Genomic DNA, 27,528 nt, shown 5'->3' with positions numbered 1-27,528 from the left:
GTCATCTGCATATCTGAGGTTATTGAGACTTCTCCTGGCAATCTTGATTCCAGCTTGTGCTTCTTCCAGCCCAGCGTTTCTCATGATGTACTCTGCATATAAGTTAAATAAGCAAGGTGACAATATACAGCCGTGATGTACTCCCTTTCCTATTTGGAACCAGTCTGTTGTTCCATGTCCAGTTCTAACTGTTGCTTCCTGACCTGCATACAGATTTCTCAGGTGGCAGGTTAGGTGGTCTGGCATTCCCATATCTTTCAGAATTTTCCACAGTTTATTGTGATCCACACAGTCAAAGGCTTTGGTGTAGTCAATAAAGCAGAAATAGATGTTTTTCTGGAACTCTTGCTTTTTCAATGATCCAGTGGATGTTGGCAATTTGATCTCTGCTTCCTCTGCTTTTTCTAAAACCAGCTTGAACATCTGGAAGTTCATGGTTCATGTATCGCTGAAGCCTGGCTTGGAGAATTTTGAGCATTATTTTACTAGTGTGTGAGATGAGTGCAATTGTGTGGTAGTTTGAGCATTCTTTGGCATTGCCTTTCTTTGCGATTGGGATGAAAACTGACCTTTCCAGTCCTGTGGCCACTGCTGAGTTTTCCAAATTTGCTGGCATATTGAGTGCAGCACTTTCACAGCATCATCTTTCAGGATTTGAAATAGCTCAACTGAAATTCCATCACCTCTACTAGCTTTGTTCGTAGTGATGTTTTCTAAGGCCCACTTGACTTCACATTCCAGGATGTCTGGCTCTAGGTGAGTGATCACACCATTGTGATTATGTGGGTCATGAAGATTTTTTTTTGTACAGTTCTTCTGTGTATTCTTGCCACCTCTTCTTAATATCTTCTGCTTCTGTTAGGTCTATACCATTTCTGTCTTTTATTGAGTCCATCTTTGCATGAAATGTTCCCTTATTATCTCTAATTTTCTTGAAGAGATCTCTAGTCTTTTCCATTCTGTTGTTTTCCTCTATTTCTTTGCACTGATCACTGAGGAAGGCTTTCTTATTTCTACTTGCTATTCTTTGGAACTCTGCATTCAAATGGAAATATCTTTCCTTTTGTCCTTTGCTTTTCACTTCACTTCTCACAGCTATTTGTAAGGCCTCCTCAGACAACCATTTTGCCTTTTTGCATTCCTTTTCCATGGGGATGATCTTGACCCCTGTCTCCTGTACAATGTCACGAACCTCCATGACAATTCAATGTATAGGGACATAAAAATTGTATTCCACGATAGAAAACAGGAATTAATATGCACAGGTAACTTAGGAAAGGAAACACATTTTCTTAAATTAATTAAGCCAGTATTGCTGACAGTATGATCTTACAGCTCCTTTCATTACAACTAGAGAACCTATTAAAACTAGATGTACTGAATCAGCATCTTTGAGACTGGTGACTTCTAACCTGCACTTTAAATTAGCTCCTCTAAGTTAAATTAATGTACACTGAAGTCTGAGAACCAGTAAACTAAAACAAAAGTAAATAATATCAATATCAGGAGTATATCTCCTTAGACAACCAGGTATGAATCTGCCCAGGAGGTAGAAACATGAGACTCTGTATACTGAAATCAAAATTACAATATCTTTATCTGTACTCACTGATTCTTCAACTATGATAGACAACATTAGAATGATGTCACAGATTTGAATAACAAAACAACAAAGAAGCAAAGACTCACAGGGAGTTACAAGAAAGGGAACAGTTTGTTTTTGTGAAGTGTTTTATAGAACTTAAAAGAAAAGCCTAGTGTGTCATGTGTGTAAAAATAAATAAAACAGAAACCGCAACTAAAAGTCAGGAAGCCAGAAGGCGGAGCTCTCACATGCTATGACAATAGAGCTAAGAGAAAGATGACTCTCATCTTGCCTGGCAAAAGGTCAGCAAATGAGTTACTGTCACAGCTCAATTAAAAGCCACTATACTTTGAAGTTTCAGTTCCCCTGATGGACTCACTGTTTACGACAGCCCTCACAACTTCCTTTATCCCCTCTTTGAGAGGGTTATCTCTTTGTTGTGCAGGGATTTGCACTGTGGGCCCCCCTGGTTGCAGATCCAAAATTACAATTCTTTGTTGATCCCAAATAAACCCATGCTGAAAAAATATCTGGCAGTCTATTTGGGCACAGTCCCTTGGCATTTCCATCTTTGATCAGTCAGCCCAAACTCAGATATAACTTTGCGTTATTATACAGTGCTTATATTTAAATTGAATTTCTATGTACCTTCTAACCAGGGCCACCCAAGATATTTATGCTTTTCTTCTCTGAAGATTTTCATCTTATGTCTTTGAGAATGTAGAGTGTCTTCCTATGGACAAAAAAAATGCTATATATGTAGAAAGTGTCAAAAGAATTAAAAGAATGCATGAAATGATTTCTGTCTCCCTAGGAACTATACTTCTGTCAAAAAATAAAAAGGAGAGGAGGAAAGAAGGCTTAAAACTGAAAGCAACAAAATATTAAATAGTTTAAAATATTGTCAGTAATGCAAAAGGCTTAGTATTTACAAAGTCTTTCCACAGTCCCAATATGTATCCTATAAAAAGGATTTCATAACACTATGATTCCAATATGTTTCATAGTCAATGTGGCTTGAGTGATAAGGTTTGTTTCTCTCCTCTTCCACTTCTCTAATGTCTATACTATGCTTTCATCCTGTCTTTTCTGCCTGTATGTCTACATTTAACTCTTTACATCCAAATAAAGAACGCTGACTCTAACTGGAACTAATAAGAAGAGTTCCTTTTTCAAAAAAAAATTCTAGTTTCATTAATGAGATAAAATGATATCTATTAGCACTTTTTTAAGTATTGTGAATAAATCTCTTTGGAGCAATTATCTAGGAAATGGTCATTATCACTCCCCACCCCAGCCCTGGGTGTTTCATACCCATGCCATATTCCCAGGTACTCTGGGTTCAGAAAGAAGCAGCTGCCTGAGAAGTATGGGAGTACATTCATCTGTAGCACCAGATGGAAGGAATGGATACAAGAAAATTCATGAGGGAAAAAGAGTTTTCTGGTCTTCCTGGCTGAATGGATAGGAGAGGTTAGGGAGAGGTGGAAGAGTACAACTTGAATCAGAGGTTTCAAGCTGGGTGATAAAGAAAATCATGACACCACCAGCAGAAATAGAAAAAATAAGAATTGGTTTTGAGAGAAAAATATTGCATTTCACTTGAGACAGAATCTTAAAACTGATGACTGGATATTCAAAGAGAAATGTCTAACAGAAAACTGCTGATACAATATTACAGCTAAAGAGGGGGCAGGCCCAGAGAGGGTGATTTATCATTTTCATTTATGCAGTGGTTATGGCATTAAAATGGATGAAACATCTCAAGAGAAGGAATAAATAAAGAAAGACAAGCAAAGCACATGAATGGAACTTTAAAGTATGAAGAAGAAAAGCCAGTGAAAGGGACAAAAGAATAGTAAACAAGGAAACTGGATAAGAATTTTAGTGACTCAGAGTTATAGAGGTCAAGGAAAGAAGAAAAGCAAGAAAGTGGGGATCTCAGTTTTGTGATACACAAGAAAAAGACCAATGACCATAGAAAGATAATATACACATATGTAATTTAAAATTGTCCAGTAGCCACATTTTTAAAAAGTAAAAAGAAATAAATGAAATTAATTTTAAGAATATATTGCTTAGCCCAATTTCAAAAGTAAACTGGAAAATGTCAATACATGATATAAAAATTATTGAGAATTTAACACTCTTCTTATCTTTTGCCATCTTTTGAATTTACTGTGTATTTTACACTTGCAACACATCTCAATTTGGTTGCTATATTTCAAGTGTTTAATAGCCATACATAAATACAGGCTTCCATACTGGACAACTCAGTGTCAGAGAATGTAAATATGCCCCAGGCAACACAGTGAAGACGGGAATGGGTTATGGAAGCCAGTAACCAAAAGTGCAAGTGGAGATAAGATAACCTTATCTGAAGGATTATCTGAACCTCAGATAAAAAGTGGGATGAGAGTGGCAGTTAAAGGTCCTAGAAATGACATTGGGGAGTAAGGAGCACACCTCTGTCATGTCTAATACACTAGGAGGAAAATGAGAAATGAGGATGAGGCCACTGAGAGAGGGTTAAGGGGAAGATAGTCCTATTGGGAGAGTTATATTTGAGTCATGTTGAAGGAAATATTTGATTATGAGGAACAGTGATGCTGCTTCTGCTGCTAAGTCGCTTCAGCTGTGTCCGACTCTGTGCGACCCCATAGATGGCAGCCCAGCAGGTTCCTCTGTCCCTGGGATTCTCCAGGCAAGAATACTGGAGTGGGCTGCCATTTCCTTCTCCAATGCATGCATGCATGCCAAGTCACTTCAGTCGTGTCTGACTCTATGTGACCCTATGGACAGCAGCCAACCAGCCTCCTCTGTCCACAGGATTCTACAAGCAAGAATACTGGCGTGGGTTGCCATTTCCTTCTCCAATGAGGAACAATAGTGTGGAAATAAAGATCAACCAAATTAAAACAAGCAAAGGCTATTTATGCAGAACTTGCTATAAAAGAGGAGTTAGCCACTATCACTTGCATTTTGGCAGAAACTCAAAGCAGGCAAAGGAGTGGGGAAAGCTTTGCAGTGGAAAAAAGGGAAGGAAAGTTACAGGTATTCCTTGAATGGAGGCTGTTAGTGTGGAGAAGTTGCAGACTGGCGAACTAGAAGTGGGACATCCTATGCAATTAGCTAGAGGTACATATTTGGCTTTTTCTGGTTGGTTCTAAATAGGAATCAGGGACAAAAATTAGGGAAGCTGTTAATTATTAATTAAGTTCTAGGCATTTGGAGAAAATTGTAACAGGGTTATTATTTGGTTGGGGTTTTTTTTATTGTTACTAGAGGTAGACCCCTGACTTCCTACCATTCAGATTTATAGCAAGCTGGATTCCTCAGCTGCTTACTATAGGCAATGAGTCAGTTTCCTGGGCAAGTTGCTGCAAACTGTGGGCCAGAGTTCTATTCATATATATGGTCTAGTCATTATCCATTTGTATATTTTGTCTCTCACTAGCCTTGCTTCTGTTATTCATTGTAAAACTGTACTTTTGAATTTAGTGTAGCTCAGGGATGTCACATGTTAGATGTCAAAAGACGTGAGTCATTATCTCCATTCTTTCACAATTAGTAATGTGACCCTAAACTCATCATTAAACTTTTCTGTACCTCAAATTTTCTCATCCACAATTGGAGAGAAATCAAAAGTTTTCAGCTGCAAAAAATACAAAGAGAAGAAAGAAAGAAAAAATGAAGGAAGATGGCAACCACTGAACAGAGAAAACTAACAATGTTTCCATATAAATAAAATGTAATTAGACAATAAATTAGAGATATAAAAATATTAAAACTCAATCTAGAAGTGAACAAGGAACAGAGAAATGCAAAGTCATAGTTAATCAAACAATGGGAGAAATTAGAAAAAATGTATGTCAACAATTAAGACTAAATTACAAAATGTCTATGTACCAACGCAGGCAATAGGTGAGAATCAAACAATGTCATCTGAAAGTCATAAACTAAACAAAGGCCTAAGTAAGAAAAAGTGGTACTAAAAGGTATTATATAAAGAAAATTATTAGAATTAGTATAAAAGTAACCACTGGAATAAAAATATAAACCTTTCTAAGGCAATATAAAAAAGGACAAAGGAAACAAAATAAATGTGAATGACAAAGACCAAAAATTACCAATAATATTAACTAGTTCAAACTCATATATTACAAGAAAAAGTCATTTTGGCTTACAGAGTACAACCCCTCTCTATACCATGTATAAGAGTCCCTAAAACAAAATTATTCAGAAAGTTTAAATATAAAGAGATGGACAAAGGTATTCCAAAATAAAAGCAAACAAATAGAAGGAAGGAGTAGTAATCTTAATACCTGACAAACTAGAATTCAGTACCTTAAGCATTAAAATAAATGACAATAAAGGACATGTCATTATGCAAAAGAATATGAATATATAATAGTTTTGAATACTTATGTGCTATCACCTCATAAAGCAGAAACTACAAGAAATATAGGGGCTTCCCTGGTGGCTCAGACAGCAAAGAATCTGCCTGCAATGCAGGAGACCAGGGTTCAATCCCTGGGTCAAGAAGATCCCCTGGAGACGGGAATGGCTACCCACTCTAGTTTTCTTGCCTGGAGAAGTCCACAGACAGAGGAGCCTGGCAGGCTACACTCCATGGGGTCGCAAAGAGTCAGACACAACTGAATGACACAAGAAATGTAAGGAAAAATAGCCAGAAACACTCAGTAATGCACAATTTTAATATTCTACTCTCAGTCCAAAGCACTTGACAAAAAATAGAGATATAGAAACCCTAAACAACATAAGCAATAAAGTAAATTATATGAATATACATCAAACTTTACATGCCAAATATATCTTCAAGATCCCATAAGCATTCATGAAGACAGTCAATATATTATGGTTCAAAGAAAATCTCAATGAGCATAACAAAGTAGAAAAGATACAAAAATAATTCTTTCATATTAAAAACACAAATCAATAACAAAATTAAAACATAAATAGACCTTTCCATATAAAGTTAAGTAACTATTAAACAACTCAAGGCAAAGGAGAACTGAAATTTCAGAATTATTTATAAATAAAAATAATGGAAATGAAGTATTATTTATCAGTATCAATGAGATACAATCAAAGTGAAGATCAGAGAAAAAAATCATAGCCTTAAATGGTATACAGAAAAAAATGAAAGGATGGCAATAAATAAATATCCACTTGAACTGACAGACATTTCTTGTTCTTAACTAGGACTTATTTAATACAGAGATGTCAATTCTTCACCAGTATGTAACATTTCACTTGGGAGTAATTAAAAATAAACAGAAAATGAAAAAAGGCAATATTAAAAACAATGGCAAAATAATGAGTTATAAATATAAAAATAATTAATAAATTAAAATGTTCATTTTTTTTTTACATTAAATAATCACTCTTTATTCAAAATAAATAAGCCCTCTTACTTACAGGAAAATACAAAAGTAAACTTCTATCCTTCTGGCCTCTAAGAAACCACATTCGCAATATGTTCATTTACAAAAGAAAGAAAATATTCTTAAATTATCAAAACTGAGATTTAGGAACTTCAAAATCGTTTCTTTGAAAAATAAACAAAAGGAATATTCATGTCAAAAGGTCACAGGTTAGAGAACTGATTTTCCTTCTGAGGCTCATTTTAGCAGACCCTCCAAGTATCCCCAAATCTTCTGGCTAAAAAGCCATATCCAGTTTTGGGAAATATTAGCAAAATAAGAATCAGCTAGCTAATTAAACAAGCAAAAAAGGAACACAAATATAGAAAATAAGAATTGATAAGTAAGTAACCATTAAACAGGAACTTTTTAAAAAAAATCATAAGACACCGCATGGTACAACTCTGCTAATAAATTGTAAAACCTAGATGAAATATATACATTCAGAATATTAACCCTAGTGTATATAAAATGTCCAACAAACTAATTTTCATAATTTTCATAAAAGAAATAAATATACTTTTCACAACAGTAGCCCACAGAAAGTGCAAGGCCAAAATGGTTTCACGAGGGAATTCTAGCAAACGTCCAAAAATCTGCCTATCCTCCTCCTAAATACCTCTTTAATTATGATCCATGCCGAATACCATTCATTACCTGAGCTCAGAGCTTCATAATCTTTTGCCAGGATGGTCCATTCTTTTTCCTCTGTTTTTTTCCTATAATCTAACGATGGAGTGCTATTTTGAAAATAAAAATATGATCACAATTTTATTTATTTTTTCAACTTTAATGTACTGGTAATTGAAGTCATAGGTGTGAAAATTACAGTGGGGCAAATTCTGCCATCATCTTAAATACACTCTAATAAATCTTATTATCAATATACTTTCTGAGTATGTGGGCTTAAGGTATCTTTGGTACATTCAGACTATTTCTTTGGAAGACATTAATAGTAAAGAATCCACCTGCAATGCAGGAGATGCAGGAAACATGGGTTCAACCCCTGGCCTGAGACGATCCCCTGGAGGAGAAAAAGGCAACCCACTCCAGTATTCTTGCCTGGAGAATCCCATGGACAGAGGAGCCTGGTGGCTACAGTCCACGAGGTCGCAAAGAGTCGTACACAACTGAGGGACTGAGCACACACACAGAATTGAAAACACAGGTAAAGATGGAGTTCTAGATAATATATCAAAAGAAACTAAAGGGAAAAAAAAGAGAGAATTTAGTAGGGAAAAGATGAGGGCATAAGACACATCTTTCATGATTTCATGATGTCATGAAAGACACATCTTTCACACATCATGTGATTTTATGGCATAGTCAGGTAAGTAACCATTTCAATCTTAAGAACCTTGTCTCAGGATACTTAGTCAGGGTCACGTAACTAGCATATGCTATAGCCAGGACTAAAGCCCAGATTACAGCCGTAGCCAGCATTCTGTAAATACTGTCTTTCTTCATCTAATAGTCCTCCACATATCTATTCTTTGAACTGTCAAGACTTTTTATACTACCTATATAAAAAGTATACTTTTTATACTTTTGATAACTCACTTCTCTTAAATTTTATTCTGCTTAAAAGCAAGAAACATATTTTATGGTGCCCTTTAATCAACAAGGGTGCCTAGCATAGTGAAGCACTAATTCATGTTGCTTAACTCTTGTGTATTATTAACTATTATTATAAAACATATTTTCTTAAGTCTATTAGACTTCTGTGAAAATTGGTACATACTTTTAATACAGTTTTGAAAATGTCAAACAATAATCAGTATTGATGCTGCAAAAAACAAAGAGCTTTATTTGGGGGTCTTAAGAATTGCAATTTGGGGACTTTCCTTGTTGTGCAGTGGAAAAGAATTCTCCTGCCAATGCAGAGGACATGGCTCAATCCCTGGTCCAGGAAGATTCCATATGCTATGGAGCAACTAAAGCCCATGTGCCATAACTGAGTCTGAGCTCTAGAGCCCATGAGCTGCAACTACTGAACCTGTGTGCCACAACTACTAAAGCCCAAGCACCATAGAGCCTGTGCCCTGCAATGAGAAGCCACCACAATAAGCCTGTGCACCACTATGAAAAACAGCCTCTGCTCGTCACAAGTAGAGAAAGCCCATGCAAAGCAACAGCAACAAAGACCCAGCACAGCTAGAAATAAATTAATTAAAAAAAAAAAACATTTTAAAGAATTGTAATTTGGGAGACACAGACTGTTTCGAACCAAAAGACTGTTCCGAAGAAGAGAAAGAGTTAGGAGTTTAAAAAGACAAAAACCACAAGGATGTTAAATTGTGAGAAAATTGTGATTGACTCTGATGCAAATAAACGGGGAAACAATGGAAACAGTGAGAGACTTTATTTTCTCAGGCTCCAAAATCACTGCAGATGGTGACTGCAGCCATGAAATTAAAAGACACTTGCTCCTGAAAGAAAAGCTATGACCAAACTAGACAGCATATTAAAAAGCAGAAACAATACTTTGCCAACTAAGGTCCATCTAGTCAAAGCTTTCGTTTTTCCAGTAGTCATGTATGGATGTGAGAGTAAGACTATAAAGAAAGCTGGGCACCAAAGAATTGATGCTTTTGAACTGTGGTGTCGGAGAAGACATCTTCTGCAAGGAGATCCAACTGCAAGGAGATCCAACCAGTCAATCCTAAAGGAAATCAGTCCTGATTATTCATTGGAAGGTCTGATGCTGAAGCTGAAACTCCAATACTTCAGCCACCTGATGTGAAGAACTGACTCATTGAAAAAGACCCTGATGCTGGGAAAGATTGAAGGTGGGAGGAGAAGGGGACAACAGAGGATGAGATGGATGGATGGCATCACCAACTCCTTACACATGAGTCTGAGTAAACTCCGGAAGATGGTGATGGACAGGGAAGCCTGGCGTGCAGCAGTCCAGGGGGGTCACAAAGAGTGGACACAACTAAGCAATTGAACTGAACTGAACTGAACTGATGCAAGTCAGGGGATATTTGTCCTTAAGGAATCACAAGTTGTTTTAGGGTAAGGATTCAGTAAGTAGATAGGCTGTCACAGGTTTATATTAGGGTACATGATGGATAAGTATCTTAAGTAGGACAATAAGTGTTTAAAAGGTCAGATTCCATCTGGACTGAGAGGTACATAAGTCACATTTCCTCAGTGGCTTCTCGGTCTCCATTTTAGAAAGCTCTTTTAGCAATACTGACTCTGTTTTGATTTTCCTTTCACAAAAGAGATTAAGAGGAAAAGTGTCATTCATAAAACACTGTACACATAGCAATCTTAAGGCTTAGATTTTTTTTTTCCTTAAACTAGGGACAATTTCAAATATTTTGGTCCATTATCACAATAAATAGTTCCAAAAAATATAGCAGCCATATATTAATTATTAGCTTGAACTGCTGTTGAGTGTAAAAATTGTGCTGTAAATGAAGTCAGGAAAATCTAGATGATGTGGAAAAATATCTTGATTGATTTAATAAAGTAATATTTTGCTTAATCTTGACTACTGAATATATACTTCACACCCTTAGGCTAATACTGAATATCTGAAAGAAGTGTGAAAGTATTAGTCACTCAGTAATGTCCAACTCTTTGCAACCCCATGGACTATAGCCCACAAGGCTCCTCTTTGAATGACATTTTCTTGGCAAGAATACTGGAGGGGGTTGCTATTTCCTTTTCCAAGGGATCTTCCCAACCAAGGGATTGAATTCAAATCTCCCACATTGCAGACTGAGCCACCAGCTGTTAATCCATTATATACATTCAGTAAGGTTAATTTTTTAATATTATATCAGGAAAAATGCTCATCAGTGCTCATCATTCAGACTAACTGAAGAAAAGGCTAATGTGATAAAAGTTTGAAAGATGTATTAAAGTAAACTTACTACTTAAAATATACACAATAAATACATGATACCTAGTTAACAAACTGCTTCAGTGAATAATTGGAAATTAGCATATTTATGACTGTATCTTTCTGAAGTATATAAAGACCCATGGAAAGTTTGCTCTCTTAAGTAGTTTTTAACATAAACATGCAAATTTTATTAACATTGTTAATTTTCTTAGGAAACCCTTTTTACATAGATAGTACAAGAAAATTTTAAGCAAACTATCAGAGTGTAAATTCACTAGATGTAAATGAATATTTATGTGCATATAGATTGCTGCCATTTAATTTGGTGTGCATTTCTAGATTATTTCTTTATTCATTTTTATTCAAAAAAATTCAAGTAGGCTACTTTTTACAACCTGAAGAAATGAAAATGTAAGTTTGTGAGAGCATTGTGATGCTTACTTAGAGCTACTATGGATAACAAAGAAGGCTCCCATCATGGCTGCAATAAAAGGTAGTTAGTTTCTAGAAGTGACAGACTAGAAAAGAATCCAAAAAATCTTAAATAAGTCCCAGCTCATAGATGCCAACAGGCCTCAGTTCCCCTCACCAAAGACTTCCTAAAATTCTATGCTTTGCAAAAAGTCTGAAGCCTTGTCTTGATACTCAATTGAACATTCAATACCAAGCAATAAATTATTCAAATGGAAAGACTAATTGTCTTTAAACTACCACATTTTCCTTTATGTTTAAAGTGAAAGTGTTACTCAGTCATGTCTGACTCTTTGTGATCCTCTGTCCATGGAATTCTCTAGGCAAGAATAATGAAGTGGGTTGCAATTTCCTTCTCCAGGGGACGTTCCTGACCCAGGGATTGAAGCCAGGTCTCCCTCATTGCAGGCAGATTCTTTACCATCTGAACCACCTGGGAAGCCCAAATAAACAGAGTAGGAACCACTCAGGTTCTGACACAAAAAGATAACTCTAGATTAGCCTGAAATAGGATAACTGAGGATAATTTAATAGACTACAAAAGTATGGGAAGGGTTACAGGAAATCAATTAAGCACAATGCTTTAATCCAGGGCTTGCAGTTGTAGGGTGGTACTATTCCCCTACATCTGAGGGTATGAAGGGAGAAAATGGCTATTCAAACCTGGAGAGAGAAGGACACGATAGGATCTACATCCTCTGCAAGAAAGACCAGTCCACATATTATTCTGAGTGAGAACCTCTAGGAATAAATAGGGAATAACTGCCCTGACTTAAGCCTCCAGAGAGATTTCCATTGGCTGAACATAACCAGAAGCCAGAGGGTAATAGAACTCTGTGAGGCAGTCCAGATAGGTTAGCCCTCTGGGGCATAGACAGAAGGGAGAAGAGGAGGGAGTGAAGTTGGAGTGCAAATGGAAAATATCTACTCTAGTACTCTTTTGCAGATAACATAAAATCTAACTCAAGCTTATCTAAGCAAACAAGGGTATATATTTACCTAAGTATCTGAAAACTATAGAGGTAGCTCTGTCTTCAGGCCCATCTTCACTCAGCATTTCAAAGGATGTCATGGGATTCAGTATCTTTCCATCTTTTAGCTGTGATCCCTTCTGTGTAGACTTTATTCAAAGTGGCAAGATATTTGATAGCAGTTTTAGGTTGAAATTCAGAGAAAAAAAAAGTAAAAGAATAATAAAATAAAAATAATAAAGTTAAAAAAAAAACCACAAGCTCCTTTCAACAAGTTTAAAGAGAGTTCCTGGGCTTAACTCTCAGTGACCTAAATCAAGTCACCTGCCCATTCCTAAACCAATCAATTTAAACAGGAACAAAACATGATGGCCTATACTGAATCACATGCCTATTCTTAGACTCAATAGCATAAGCCACACAAAGCCCAAGGACAGAGGGTGGGGAAAAGGTGGGTAGTGTTACCAAAATTAATAAAAAGATAGGCACCTGAAAGACAACGAATGACCACAGACGCCTTTTTGGTAATCTAATTAGCGTCTCAGCTCTAATTATCATGACATTCTGGAATATATGAATCCACCAGTTTAGACTGACCATGGAGCAATAGGAAAATATGGTAAAAACTTTCACTTTTCTTTTATTTTTACAATTTATGCCAATAAAGCCATGGCACACTTATTAATATGTATATATTTATATATACATATATGTAGATATTGCTATATATAAATTTGTATATAAAACTTTTCATCTTGGCAATAATTTGATTTGTTGTGGTATTAAACATTTATATTAGCTTCCTAGATCTAAAAGCAGTGTGCACATATAAGCATTCTCTTTAGGACACCAATTCTTGGGGAAAAAAGGAGCCATTTCTTTTTTAGTTAGTGTCACTTCTTTCCAAACTACTGGCATAGAAAGATGAATTAATGAGTCAACTTGGGGCTAATAATGATAAAATTACACTTTGGGATATTTTTCTCTGAAAAGGAAACATCTTTACTTTCAAACATAAAGCACACTGTCACAGAAATTTAAAGCCAGAAAGGCCTGGATTATTTTAGAAACTGAGAATCAAACAAATTCAAGTGACCTAAAAACTAGGTAACATTTTAAAATCAAATCTTGAAGAAAGGAAATTCTGTGTCCCATATGAATTAGCCAGGGACACTGTATGAACCTGCAGTCCACAGTAAATTAAACCATGTGAGTGGCAAGTGACTATTAAGGCTGAGCCTGGATGTATACTCCCCTTAAATCAACCTGTTTAATGAAGAAAAGCTAAAACCAGGTAAACACAGAATTTAGTTCTCTCAGATCACATTTATAGGGTAAATGGAGATTTTTTACTGCAGCTGTGTATTTGCTGATAAGACAAAGCAAGTACTTAATCATCACATCTCGAAAATGATACAAAAAATCATCTATTTTTAGCTGTATACTGTGCTTTTTTAACCTTTCCTCTTAATAATGTACCTACATATTGTTTTGAAATTGCTTACCTACACAAAGCACATAGCTTCTCACAGGTTTATAGGCTGCTGCTGTTTATAGGCTGGCTTCATGTTTATTCCTCTACAGAAAGATCACATCTCTAAAATTATCCAGTAACAAATCTAAAGCTAGATGATTGGAAAAGCAACTGGAGAGCAGGAAATCATTTTCTTTTAGCCTGTTTAACAATAAACAAACTAAGATGCATCAAAATGAAGACTCATTCCTATTTAAGATTGCTTTACCTTTCTCCTCTTCCTCCTCCCTGTTGAGCTGGGGGACTTAAATATGCCACAATGATATCTGGGTACAAGGGCTATCCATTTTGCATTTTAATTGGTCTCATTTTTGGAAAATGGTATCCTTGGAGATTATGTTTCACCACTGTGTTGTTGATAATCCATTGAGATGTGGCAGCATCCTCTTCTCTTCTCCCATCTCCCTAGGGTTCTTCTTACCCAGGTTGAGAGAATGGTGAACCTCCTGCCAAGTCTACTGAGTCTTTCTTTCTCACTTATGTTCTGGGCCCTTTCTTGTGAACACAGAGAAATGTTCACTGTTTGTTCATACATCTCTTGGAACACAAAGGTTCCATGGTTGCAGCAGGCACTTGCTGTGACATACCATCTCTAGACAATGCTCTGTTCCGTAATTTTCTCTTGTTGTCATAGTGTGGTAAACCTCAGCAGGTCTACCAAAGTCCCAGAGAGAAAGAGTGGTTCATAGAGAGCAAACCCATCAGAGTTAGAGGGGGAGGATTCACAACCATTCTCTCCTTTCCCTGGATATGCCCCAGAATTTATTCCAAAGGAATTCATTTCATTTACATAGAAAATAACAAAGTTATCTTTTCTCTATCTCCATTACCATTCTAAATCTTTATATATATTTATAATAACTGCTTTAAAAGTCCTTGTCTATTAATTCCATCATCTCTTCCTTTCTTGGTCTATTTCTATTGATGGATTTTTTTTTTCACCTGGCTATGGGTCATAAGTTTCATGATTCTCCACGTGTCTAGCAATTTTGTAATTAATGTTTAATATGAAGAATTTTATTGTTGAATGACTTTTGTGTTTCATTAAAGGGAATTAAGTTTTATTCTGGTATGTAATTTACAGGTATACCTTGTTTTACTGCATCTCACTTTATTGTGCTTCATAAATACTGTGGTTTGTTACCATTTGCATTGTCAGATGATGGTAAACATTTTTTTCAGGAATATTTTTAATTAAAGTATGTAATTTTTAAGGGTTTTTTAGACTGCAAACTTTATAACAGACTTCAGTATAGTATAAACATAACTTTCACATGCATTGGAAAACCCCAAAATGCATGTGACTCAATTTATTGTGATATTCATTTTAGTGCAGGGGTCTAGAATGGAACCCACAATATCTCTGAGGTATGCCTACACCTGAAGTATAATATGATCATTTTGAAGGTTCTATTTTAACTTTATTAAAGTTAGCCTAGAACAGATCTTACTCTGGAGATAGTTTTAGCCCTTCTTCTTAGAAGTAAAATGAATGGCATATCCATTTGGGGATCTCTGTTGAATTCCCTGAGCATGAACAGGCCTTTCCACCCAATTGGTCAGAACTCAAACATCTACCAACCCTGTGAAACTCTGATGGTTTTTCAAGTTATAGCTTTCTTGCAGTTGCTCCTTTGCTGGTAGTCATTTGTCTTGCAGAGTCTCACCTCATATATGTACAGCTTAGTATTCAATCAAAATGCTCAAAGGGACATCCATACAAATTTCTGGAGATCTTTCCCTACCTCCCTCCCTTGTTTTTGGCCCTCTGCCCCATAAATTACAGTTTCCTAAGCCTCTCTGACTCTTATATGTCTCCTCAGTTTAGAAAGGCTGCCATGTTTTATCTGGGTCCCACCTCTCTTCACCACTGTCTGTCTATGAAGTGACTCCAGCCAGAAAACTTGGAATTGTAGGACTAATCTAGCTTGATTTCCTTCTCTCAGACACTATAGTTTTGCACTGCCTGTTGAACGATCTCTGAAAACAGTTGTTTCATATACATTGCCCAGTTTTCTTTTATTTATTTATTGTGGAAGGGTGAGTCAAGGCTTTTGATCATCTCATTTATACAAACATTATTGACAACCCCTAAAATAATGGATATCCTTCTATGTAGGTGCCAACTGAGAAGAGGATCACCATTTAATCATTTATGCTAGGAAAAAAATAAATTAATAATTCATAAATCATAGTATCGAAACCCACCCTAAATTTCTATAGGTATATAAAATAGATTGTATAGTCAAATTTTATTACTACTGTAATAACTATAATTCAGATACACCATGTAGCGAGATCAGCTAGTAGATTTATTCATAAAACAGAACAAAAGAGAAGTTATTGGAAGAGAAGAATATGGGAATTAAAAATGACTTCCTGGAGAACAAAAGAAAAGCAATTTCCTTGAGAACAAAGGAGGGATTAAGTTCTCCTCTTTTCTAATAAAATTGAAAAGTTTCAGAATTTAATAATATGAGTTTGCAGTAAAAGACAGGATAGAGAACTGGTGTTTGTTCACTGCATGGCCTTGGGATAATAAAACATAACCCATTAGAAGAGGGCAAATAGGGACTTAAGCAAGGAATACCTAAGAGGATTTTCATGATTCCCTCAAAAACTGAAAATGTGATAAGTTCAGACTAGCCTTAGAGAAGACATTTTTGGAAAACTGGGAGAGTGTATGACCTATTAAATAGGACAAGCATGCCAAAAAGTCTCACGTAAGAGCTCTAAGAAAATGTAAGGCATCAACATTTGAAAAAAAAAAAGTTGACTTGTAAATAATGAGATTGTCCAGAAAATTTCAGCATTTATATGCTATTAATTCACTTCGTATTTCTTATACAAAATGCATTTGTGTTTAATCATTTTAAATAGAATCTGTCATAAGAACACTTGCTCACAATTTACCATTCTCTCTCTCCATGAATGCTGGGAAAGGGGATTATGAAAATTCAGAATATTACATAAAACAAATTTCCTAGTAAACAGTATAAAAATTTCAATTCCAATAATTCAGTTCTTATTCCACTAATTCCAAGGATCCTAGAGATACTCTTTTGCTATATAGTTCAGGAAATGAAATATCCTTAATTTAATAAGAGCAAAAGACTTGGAAATATTTTAATTATACAGAGATAATCAATGTAATGACATGTTACTGTGAAATGATACTATACTATTGTGAGTTTTATTCATCTGTAAATCTTTCAATTTTAACAAGAGTGCTAGTCCTTTTATTCTGTATAACTGACAAAACCTATGGAAATAATTCACTTTTGTATCCAGATCCATAGGTTTGGAATTAAGAAAGATTCATCAGGATGAAAACAAAATATTGGCAATAACCATTCATGCTATCTTTTTCAAATATGATGTTTATATGACTTGTTCATCATTGAATTCCCAGCACCTCGAGGTGCTTGGCACAAGTAGATATTCAGTAAACACCAGGTGAAGGAATGAATAAATTACAACTTTTACACCCATACTACTCACCATGATGCCAATAATGAATATAATAAATTTATTCAATACAAAAAATGAATACAATAAATTCTGGACCAACAGCTAATGAAAGGTCTAAGAGTCACAGAAAAACAAACAAAAAAAACATCATAATCAAAGACCTTTCCTAACATGATGGTTCTTGGTTTTGTTTGTAATTTCTGGGGATGGGATTGAAATGTGCCCACAGAAATGAGCATGAGACAGTTAACAGTTAAGGCTGTTACAATGAGGAGAGATGTTTTATAGTTGCAAAGGGAATCACCAGGAGTCAATGATTCCCAGGCAGGGAATCAAAAGGCAGAAATGTTTTTATGCAAGAGACAGAATATGTTTTACTCAAGGCTCAACATGGAAGTTATTTTGCATAAATCAGAAGACTGAATAAGAAATCTTCTTAAGTTCTAGATCTTGGAAATAACAAAACAAAAAACTACAAGCATGGAAATTTTGTTGATAAAGGCACTTAACTGAAATTAAAGCAATTTCAAGCCAAAGAACAGTGAAATGTCTACAACTCATACTATAACTCTGACATAAGATGTGATGATTCAACTCAGAAAGATACTGGGTATAAACAAGTGTGGAACCCAGTAGGCCAAACGATGCAGATTTTCTCAACAACCCCTGTCCCTTCAGTTGTACTTCACATAGCATTGTCTCTAGCTGCTTTGCCGTCATGGGGTTGCACAGCTCCAAATAAGCATCATTGTCTTCAAATGTGGCATTGAAGTACAACACAAATGTGATAGTTAATTTTATGTGTCACTTTGGCTGGGCCATGGTGCCTGGATACGTAGTCAAACAGTCCGGATGTTTCTGTGAGGATGCTTTGAGATAAAATTAACATTTAAGTTGGTGGATTCTAAATAAAGCAAAATGCACTCCACTATGTGGATAGGTCTCATCCAATCAATTGAAAGGCAGAATAGCACAATAGACTGACTTCCCTCAAACAAGAGAGAATTCTGCCAGCAGAGAATTCTGCATTTATACTTGAACTGCAACATCAGCACTTCCGTCTCCAGCCTTCAGACTTGATGGCCTTCAGACTTGAACTATACCATCAGCTCTTTCTGCCTGCCCACCCTGCAGATTTTGGACTTGTCAGACTCTATAATCACATGAAGCAATTCCTTAAAAAAAAATCTCTATATATATATATATAAATTATATTTATTTATAAATTTACATATATATATATATGTCTACATATATATATAGAGAGAGAGATTACACACAGAATACTGCAAAGAGATTATTCCTAGTCACACCTCAGTGAGGACAACCCTTAATCACATATAAAATGAAATCAACAAAGATTAATACAATTTAAACAACAACCAAATGTAAACCAGGAGGAAGAGATAAAATTACATTTGCTTTTTTAGTTATCACACCATTAACTGATAATTGAGCTAAAGGGGAAAAACAACTCCTTTAAAGTTTTCTTAAAATAAATCAGCCCATCTGCTTCTGGAGTATCCAGTTACCATGCTCCTCTCACCTGTCCAGAAAGGACTTTTATTCCACATTGAATCAATAATGTGAATCACTTTTTTGAAATACCACCTTTTCTTTGTTGCTATAACTTTCAGATGACATGTTTTGTTTGCCATGACTACCTTGCAAGGCAAGAGGTGGTATCACAGCCCAGAATTTGAAACTATTTCCAGGTACTCTTCATGGTTAATCAAGCCTAGCTCAACCATATATGTGACATATATGACATGCTATGTCCTATCCCTTACTCTGAGTGGGGGTGATATCTACATGTAAATAGTTGTTCATTGTTATTCATTCACTCAAACATATTTCTTTAGTACCTTATATGTATCAGGCACTGAGCTAGCTATTGAGTACAAAGTCCTGAACAAGAGAATGTTCAAACATTCGCACAATTGCACTTGTATCACACGTTAGGAAAGTAATGCTCAAACTTTTCCAAGCCAGGCTTCAGAAATACGTGAACGGTGAACTTCCAGATGTTCAACCTGGTTTTAAGAAAAGGCAGAGGAGCCAGAGATCAAATTTCCAACATCCTCTGGATCATCAAAAAAGCAAGAGAGTTCCAGAAAAACATCTATTTCTACTTTATTGACTACGCCAAAGCCTTTGACTGCATGGATCACAGTAAACTGTGGAAAATTCTGAAAGAGATGGGCATACCAGATCTCCTGACCTGCCTCTTGAGAAACCTGTATGCAGGTCAGGAAGCAACAGTTAGAACTGGACACAGGAACAATAGACTGGTTCCAAATAGGAAAAGGAGCACATCAGGCTATATGTTGTCACCCTGCTTATTTAACTTATTTGCAGAGTACATAATGAGAAACGCTGGGCTGGAGGAAGCACAAGCTGGAATCAAGATTGCTGAGAGAAACATCGATAACCTCAGATATGCAGATGACACCACCATTATGGCAGAAGTGAAGAAGAACTAAAGAGCCTCTTGGTGAAAGTGAAAGAGGAGAGTGAAAAAGTTGGCTTAAAGCTCAACATTCAGAAAACTAAGATCATGGCATCCGGTCCCATCACTTCATGGCAAATAGATGGGGAAACAGTGGAAACAGTGGCTGACTTTATTTTTCTGGGCTCCAAAATCACTGCAGATGGTGATTGCAGCCATGCAATTAAGACGCTTACTCCTTGGAAGGAAAGTTACGACCAACCTTGACAGCATATTAAAAAGCAGAGACATTACTTTGTCAGCAAAGGTCCATCTAGTCAAGGCTATGATTTTTCTAATGGTCATGCATGGATGTGAGAGTTGGACTATAAAGAGGGCTGAGTGCCAAAGAATTGATGCTTTTGAACTGTGGTGTTGGAGAAGACTCTTGAGAGTCCCTTGGACTGCAAGGAGATCCAACCTGTCCATCCTAAAGGAGATCAGTCCTGGGTGTTCATTGGAAGGACTGATGTTGAAGCTGTAGCAATACTTTAGCTACCTAATGAGAAGAGCTGACTCATTTGAAAAGACCCTGATGCTGGGAAAGATTGAGGGCAGGAGGAGAAGGTGATGACATAGGATGAGATGGTTGAACAGCATCACCAACTCAATGCACATGGGTTTGGGTAGACTCCAGCAGTTGGTGATGGACAGGGAGGCCTGGCGTGCTGTGGTTTATGGGGTCACAAAGAGTTAGACATGACTGAGCGGCTGAACTGAACTGAACTGTCTTCATGGACCTTATATTTTAGTGGGGAAGAGAGATACTCAATAAGAAAATAAATTAGGATAACTGTTAAGATGGAAATAAATGGAGACAGAAGAGGTCACCTTTAAACTAAGACCCGAATATTTAAAGAAATAATATTTTAAAAATAAGGGAAGAATATTTCAGAAAATAGCAAGTACAAAAGCTCTGAATTGGGAAAAACTTAGAATACTTGGAAAATATCCAAAAATCCATGTGGCTGAATCTTGATGATAGTGGACAAGACTGAAAATGAGATAGGATACATAGAGACCAAATTATAAACAGCTTCATGGTGAATTTATTAGGGCAAAGAATGGAGCCCTTCTGAACTTGGAAACCAGGTTATTCTCTCAGAAAATGAAATCAGGAAATATTAAAGCACAATGCACAAGAATCACCATCTGTGGAAGTGCCTACAAGCAGAAGAGACGTGTGTATGTGTGACTGGAGAGTTTGAGAAACATATAATCCCAGAGTGACTACAGTATAGATACAAAGAATAAAGATTAGAATATGATTATAACTTAAGCTGAAACATAATCAATGATATTGAACACTGCTGAAGGAGTAATCTATTAATAAATCTGAGATATTACTTAAAGGTGCCTCTCCAGCCATGGCAGGGCAGGGAGAGATGCCAGAGGTGTTAATATGTTGCTCAATATCTTCCTGTCAATGTTCCAACAAAGTTCTGTTGTTATCTGCTTTCTACGCTGGGCTTCCATTTCAAAAAAGGTAAAAAAAAAAATCTTTGAAAACTTCTTCACAAACATAAACTATAATTTTATATGTATATATATTTATATAATTTTACATGTATATATGTATATAATAATATATGTATGCAGACTATAACTAATATATTTTTTATATATGGAGACTATAACTATATATACATACATATATATATGTGTGTGTGTGGCAAGAAGAAAGAGAGGAGAGAGAAAAAGTGAGAGGTGAGAGAAAGAGAGTGGAGGAGAGAAAGAGAGAAAAGAGGGAGAGACGGAGGAGGTACCTAGGTGACCAAAGTATCTGATAGCCTTAGCAGAAACATTCATATAGAGAAAATGCATAAGATTATGTAGTTTGATGGAATTAGTCATTAACATCACACAACAGACTGCTTTTGCTCTGATTTCAGGCTCACAAACAAACCTCTTAGGACTAGAGTTGGCCTCTCATGGAAGAATATATTGATACTCCATGAGTTTCTGGTGCACATGACATTTATATTTCAACATTAAGCATCCTCAGTGTTGTTTCTAAATCAATGTCTAAATAGTTTGGTTAGTGCGTATCATTCTACCAAGTCTGACCTGAATTTCTGCACTGAAAAACAGGATTCCACAGTGCAACAACTACCTCATGGAACTGTCACACTCAGACTTCCTAAGAATGACCAGTCGAGGTCTCTCTGTGATTTCTGTGGCTGGTCTCTTTTCTATCCATAACCAATTGGAACTAGAGAATCCATTTAAAAAGACTATCCACAGTAGGAACCTACACTTGCCAGCAATGCAATATGATAGAAAAAAAATTCCTACCTACTTCACAGAAAAAGAAGCACAACGGGTTAAACGGAGACATGCAGTTTTAGCATTTGGACTGGTTTTTTTTTTTTTTTAATCATAGAACAGATAATGTTAAAGGTTAGCTATGAAAGCTCTTGTATCCAACCTCTTAGTTTTAAAGGTGACGAGAAGCTTGAGAGATTAGATGGTCTGCTCCCAAAACACAACCAGGGCTCCTGGGCTAAACTGTTTTCCACTATAACTCCCTACCTCATGGTAATAGTTGCTCATATATTTAACCTTCCTGTAACCATTAAAACTTCATATTCTCATTCTATGCAATGATGGGTAAATTTTAAAATAAAATTATATTCGCTAAGAAACAAAAGATAGTCTTCTACAAAACTTTTTCCTTTCCATTATGAGCAACAGGTTTTTAGTTAACTCCAGCCTATATGGCAGCCAAAGTGATCCTTTCATAATGAAGGTCATAATGTGCCTTTCTGCTTAAAACCCTGAAGCAACTCCTATTCCATGAAGAGTAAATGTCAGTTGCTCCAATAGCCTACAAATCCTGCACCTCTGTGCTCATCCTGTTCCTGCCACACTGTCTTCTTTGCTATTTCCAATACATCAAGTACCTACCTGTCCTAGGATATTTGTACTGGGTGTTCCTTCTGCCTGGAATTCTTTTCTCCCAAATAAGCTGAAAGACTAATTCCTTCATCTCCTTCAAGTCTTTGTTCAAATGTCTTCTCAATGAGACCTGCCCTGATCATTCTATTTAAAAGTACTACACTTACTCCTCTGTATTTCCAATGCTCTTAACCCTGACTTACTTCCTTTTATGATATGACTTACCACCTTCTGGGAAGGAAAGTTATGGCCAAACTAGACAGCATATTGAAAAGCAGAGACATTACTTTGTCAACAAAGGTACATCTAGTCAAGGATATTGTTTTTCCAGTTCAGTTCAGTTCAGTCACTAAGTCATGTCCAACTCAGCAACCCCATGAATCGCAGCACGCCAGGCCTCTCTGTCCAACACCAACTCCCGGAGTTCACCCAAACCCATGTCCATTGAGTCAGTGATGCCATTGAACCATCTCATCCTCTGTCATCACCTTCTCCTCCTGCCCTCAATCTTTCCCAGCATCAGGGTCTTTTCAAATGAGTCAGCTCTTCGCTTCAGTAAGCCAAAGTATTAGAGGTTCAGCTTCAGCAACAGTCTTTCCAATGAACACCCAGGACTGATCTCCTTTAGGATGGACTGGTTGGATCTCCTTGCAGTCCAAGGGACTCTCAAGAGTCTTCTCCAACACCACAGTTCAAAAGCATCAATTCTTTGGCACTCAGCCCTCTTTATAGTCCAACTCTCACATCCATACATGACCACTGGAAAAACCACAGCCTTGACTAGATGGACCTTTGTTGACAAAGTAATGTCTCTGCTTTTCAATATGCTGTCTAGATTGGTCATAACTTTCCTTCCAAGGAGTAAGCGTCTTTTAATTGCATGGCTGCAATCACCATCTGCAGTGATTTTGGAGCCCAGAAAAATAAAGTCAGCCACTGTCTCCACTGTTTCCCAATCTATTTGCATGAAGTGATGGGACCAGATGCTATGATCTTCATTTTTTGAATATTGAGCTCTAAGCCAACTTTTTCACTCTCCTCTTTCACTTTCACCAAGAGGCTCTTTAGTTCTTCTTCATTTTCTGCGATATGGGTGGTGTCATCTGCATATCTGAGATTATTGGTATTTCTCCTGGCAATCTTGATTCCAGCCTGTGCTTCATCCAGCCCAGCGTTTCTCATGATGTACTCTGCATATAAGTTAAATAAACAGGGTGAGAATATACAGCCTTCACGTACTCTTTTTCCTATTTGGAACCAGTCTGTTGTTCCATGTACAGTTCTAGCTTTTGCTTCCTGACCTGCATACAGGTTTCTCAAGAGGCAGGTCAGGTGGTCTCGTATTCCTATCTCCTTCAGAATTTTCCACAGTTTATTGTGATCCACACAGTCAAAGGCTTTAGCATAGTCAATAAAGCAGAAATAGATATTTTTCTGGAACTCCCTTGCTTTTTCAATGATCCAGCAGATATTGGCAATTTGATCTCTGCTTCCTCTGCTTTTTCTAAAACCAGCTTGAACATCTGGAAGTTCACAGTTCACGTATTGCTGAAGTCTGGCTTGGAGAATTTTAAGCATTACTTTACTAGTGTGTGAGATGAATACAATTGTGCGGTAGTTTGAGCATTCTTTGGCTTTGCCTTTCTTTGGGATTGGAATGAAAACGGACCTTTTTCAGTCCTGTGGCCACTGCTGAGTTTTTCAAATTTGCTGGCATATTGAGTGCAGCACTTTCACAGCATCATCTTTCAGAATTTGAAATAACTCAACTGAAATTCCATCACCTCCACTAGCTTTGTTTGCAGTGATGCTTCCTAAGGCCCACTTGACTTCACATTCCAGGATGTCTGGCTCTAGGTGAGTGATCACACCATCATGATTATCTGGGTCATGAAGATCTTTTTTGTACAGTTCTTCTGTGTATTCTTGCCACCTCTTCTTAGTATCTTCTGCTTCTGTTAGGTCCCTACCATTTCTGTCCTTTATTGAGCCCATCTTTGCATGAAATGTTCTCTTGGTATCTCTAATTTTCTTGAAGTGATCTCTAGACTTTCCCATTCTATTGTTTTCCTCTGTTTCTTTGCACTGATCACTGAGGAAGGCTTTATCTCTTCTTGCTATTCTTTGGAACTCTGCATTCAAATGGGTATATCTTTCCTTTTCTCCTGTCCTTTTCCCTTCCCTTCTTTTCACAGCTATTTGTGCTTTTGAACTGTGGTGTTGGAGAAGACTTTTGAGAGTCCCTTGGACTGCAAGGAGATCCAACCAGTCCATCCTAAAGGAAATCAGTCTTGGGTGTTCACTGGAAGGACAGATGTTGAAGCTGAGACTCCAATATTTTGGCCACCTGATGCGAAGAGCTAACTCATTTGAAAAGACCCTGACATTGGGAAAGATTGAAGGCAGGAGGTAAGGGGACGACAGAGGATGAGATGGTTAAATGGCATCACCAACTCAATGGACATGAATGGGTAAACTCCAGGAGTTGGTGATGGACAGGGAGGCCTGGTGTGCTGCAGTTCATGGGGTGGCAAAGAGTTGGACAAGACTGAGTGACTGAACTGAACTGAACTACCACCTTCTACCATATTACATTATTTACTTATTATGTTTATAGCTCTGTCTTGCTTCATCAGAATATGAGCTCCATGAAAGCAGGAATCTTGGTGTATCTTTCCACTGCTGCTGCTGCTGCTGCTGCTAAGTCGCTTCAGTCGTGTCCAACTCTGTGTGACCCTTTAAATGGCAGCCCACCAGGCTCCGCGGTCCCTGGGATTCTCCAGGCAAGAATACTGGAGTGGGTTGCCATTGCCTTCTCCAATCTTTCCACTATTATATCCCTAATATCTGAAACACTGCCTAATTCTCAACAAATATCTGCTGGATGAATTAATTCACTCATTCAATTAACTGTATTTAGAAATTTGACCACTTTATGTCTACCAATAATCATATGTAACATTTAAAGTGAGTAGGATCAAAGTTGAAGCTTTACAAAGATATGCTGGCTCTTTCAACAGATTCCATTAAGTAGGGGATATCCTAAAGCAATAATACATTTCTAGTCTCTGAAATTAATCTGTAGTGTTGCCAATAATAAAATAAAAAAGAACTACTATATAAAAATTAAAAGATGATTATCACAAGGATTTACTGTATAGCACAAGGAATTATATTCAACATTTTGTAAAAATCTATTCAATGTAATAGAAACGAATATGGCGCTATACACCTGAAACTAACACAATATTGTAAATGAAATACAATTAATAATGTTTTACAGAAAGATGATTACTTCTTATTCAAAGGGACGCCCAAATTGCATTAAAAATTAGTATCAAACCAACCCAGAATGTATTGACAAGAAATACTATTTATTTAGCTTCAATTAAACTGCCAATTTTTCTTGGTTATAACCTTGACATGTTCTCTTGCATAGTATTCTGAGAAACTGCCACAAAATGAGATTCCAAGAAGTGTATGTATGTGTGTGTCTTTTGGTATCTTTATAAGCAGTCATGACAAATTACACAGAGCTAAGCATACTGATATGTTTATTGCATGTAAGTATTGTATACATCTTTCAAGTGGTTTGTTTTTTCACAGTCATAATGGATTTGTTCTTAAATACCCTCATTCTATTTCCAAGTACTTTTTGTAAACAAACATGGATAAATGGCTAGCTGAGAACAGCCCTGCAGGTGGCCACTGTGTGTGGTCAAGCATTATACATCTCTGGGAGTGCCACGTGTATCATACATGGACTATGATGCTAATGCATTACCACTTCCCTTCTGAAGTCGCACAGTATTTACCCATGTGTCTGTTCAGCCTAACCAGCCCAGAGTGGAACTAAACTCAATGACCTTTTCTCTCACTGCTGTTCAGTCACTCAGTCATGTCCAACTCTTTGCCACCCCATGGACAGCAGCATGCCAGGCTTCCCTGTCCTTCACCATCTCCCAGAGCTTGCTCAAACTCATGTCCATTGAGACAGAAAAAGTAATTCAAAATTACTGAGTTAATCAGTCCTAGACAATGAGATATGAACTGATTTACATTAAAATAATATCCTCAAAACATTTACCAGTAATTAAAAAAAAAGAGAAGGTGTTAGAGACACAACTATCTTAAAATGACTTTATATAACAGGTCACAGTTTCCCATTCCTGAATTTTAATTTAATTGGCAGTTGGTTTTCTGGTAAAGATAGAGAATTTGATACTTATGATGATCTTATAGCACCCTCAAGTGGCAATGTTTTTCTTAGATGTATTAGCTTTGACAGAAAAAAAAAATTAAAAAAGAAAGTGGTAGAAACAAAGAATTCTGAATGAATGAAGACGTATGAACCCTTATCACAAGGGCTTGTAGTCTCAGCAGCTTATGCAACTCAATACCAGAAAAACAAACAACCCAATCAAAAAGTGGCCAGAAGACTGAAATAGGCACTTCTCCAAAGAAGACACACAGATGGCTAATAAATACATGAAAAGATGCTCAACATCACTCATTATTAGAGAAATGCAAATGAAAACATGATGAGGTGTTACCTCACACTGGTTAGAATGGCCATCATCAAAAAATCCACAAAAAAACAAATACTGGAGAGCGTGTGGAGAAAAGGGAGTCCTCCTGCACCGTTGGTAGTGTCGGGGAGTTTGCAATTTCCTTGGTTCTGTCTCATCACAACAAAAATTTGAAGCAATGGATGGACCACATTACAGCCCTCAGACAAAGCAACGTTACAGCCCTCAGATGGACCAGTGTTACAACCTTCGAATGGACCAGTGTTATAGCTCCA

General features: G+C 36.7%; 1 long non-coding RNA gene across 1 annotated transcript; it reads right to left on the bottom strand.

Annotated features, from left to right (window-relative positions):
• Nucleotides 1-471: 471 nt before the first annotated feature.
• LOC110149395 (uncharacterized) lies at nt 472-14,393 on the bottom strand. Its single transcript, XR_002317452.2, has 3 exons — nt 14,076-14,393; nt 12,362-12,482; nt 472-2,318 (listed from the first exon to the last, which is right to left on the bottom strand). It is a non-coding gene; the product is annotated as an uncharacterized lncRNA (long non-coding RNA).
• Between the last annotated feature and the right edge of the window lie 13,135 nt (nt 14,394-27,528).

The sequence above is a fragment of the Odocoileus virginianus genome, chromosome 4 (assembly GCF_023699985.2).
Source record: "Odocoileus virginianus isolate 20LAN1187 ecotype Illinois chromosome 4, Ovbor_1.2, whole genome shotgun sequence".
In the NCBI taxonomy this organism is placed as follows: domain Eukaryota; kingdom Metazoa; phylum Chordata; class Mammalia; order Artiodactyla; family Cervidae; genus Odocoileus; species Odocoileus virginianus.
Note: the sequence above shows the minus strand (reverse complement) of the source record. Positions and strands in the feature narration are given on the sequence as shown.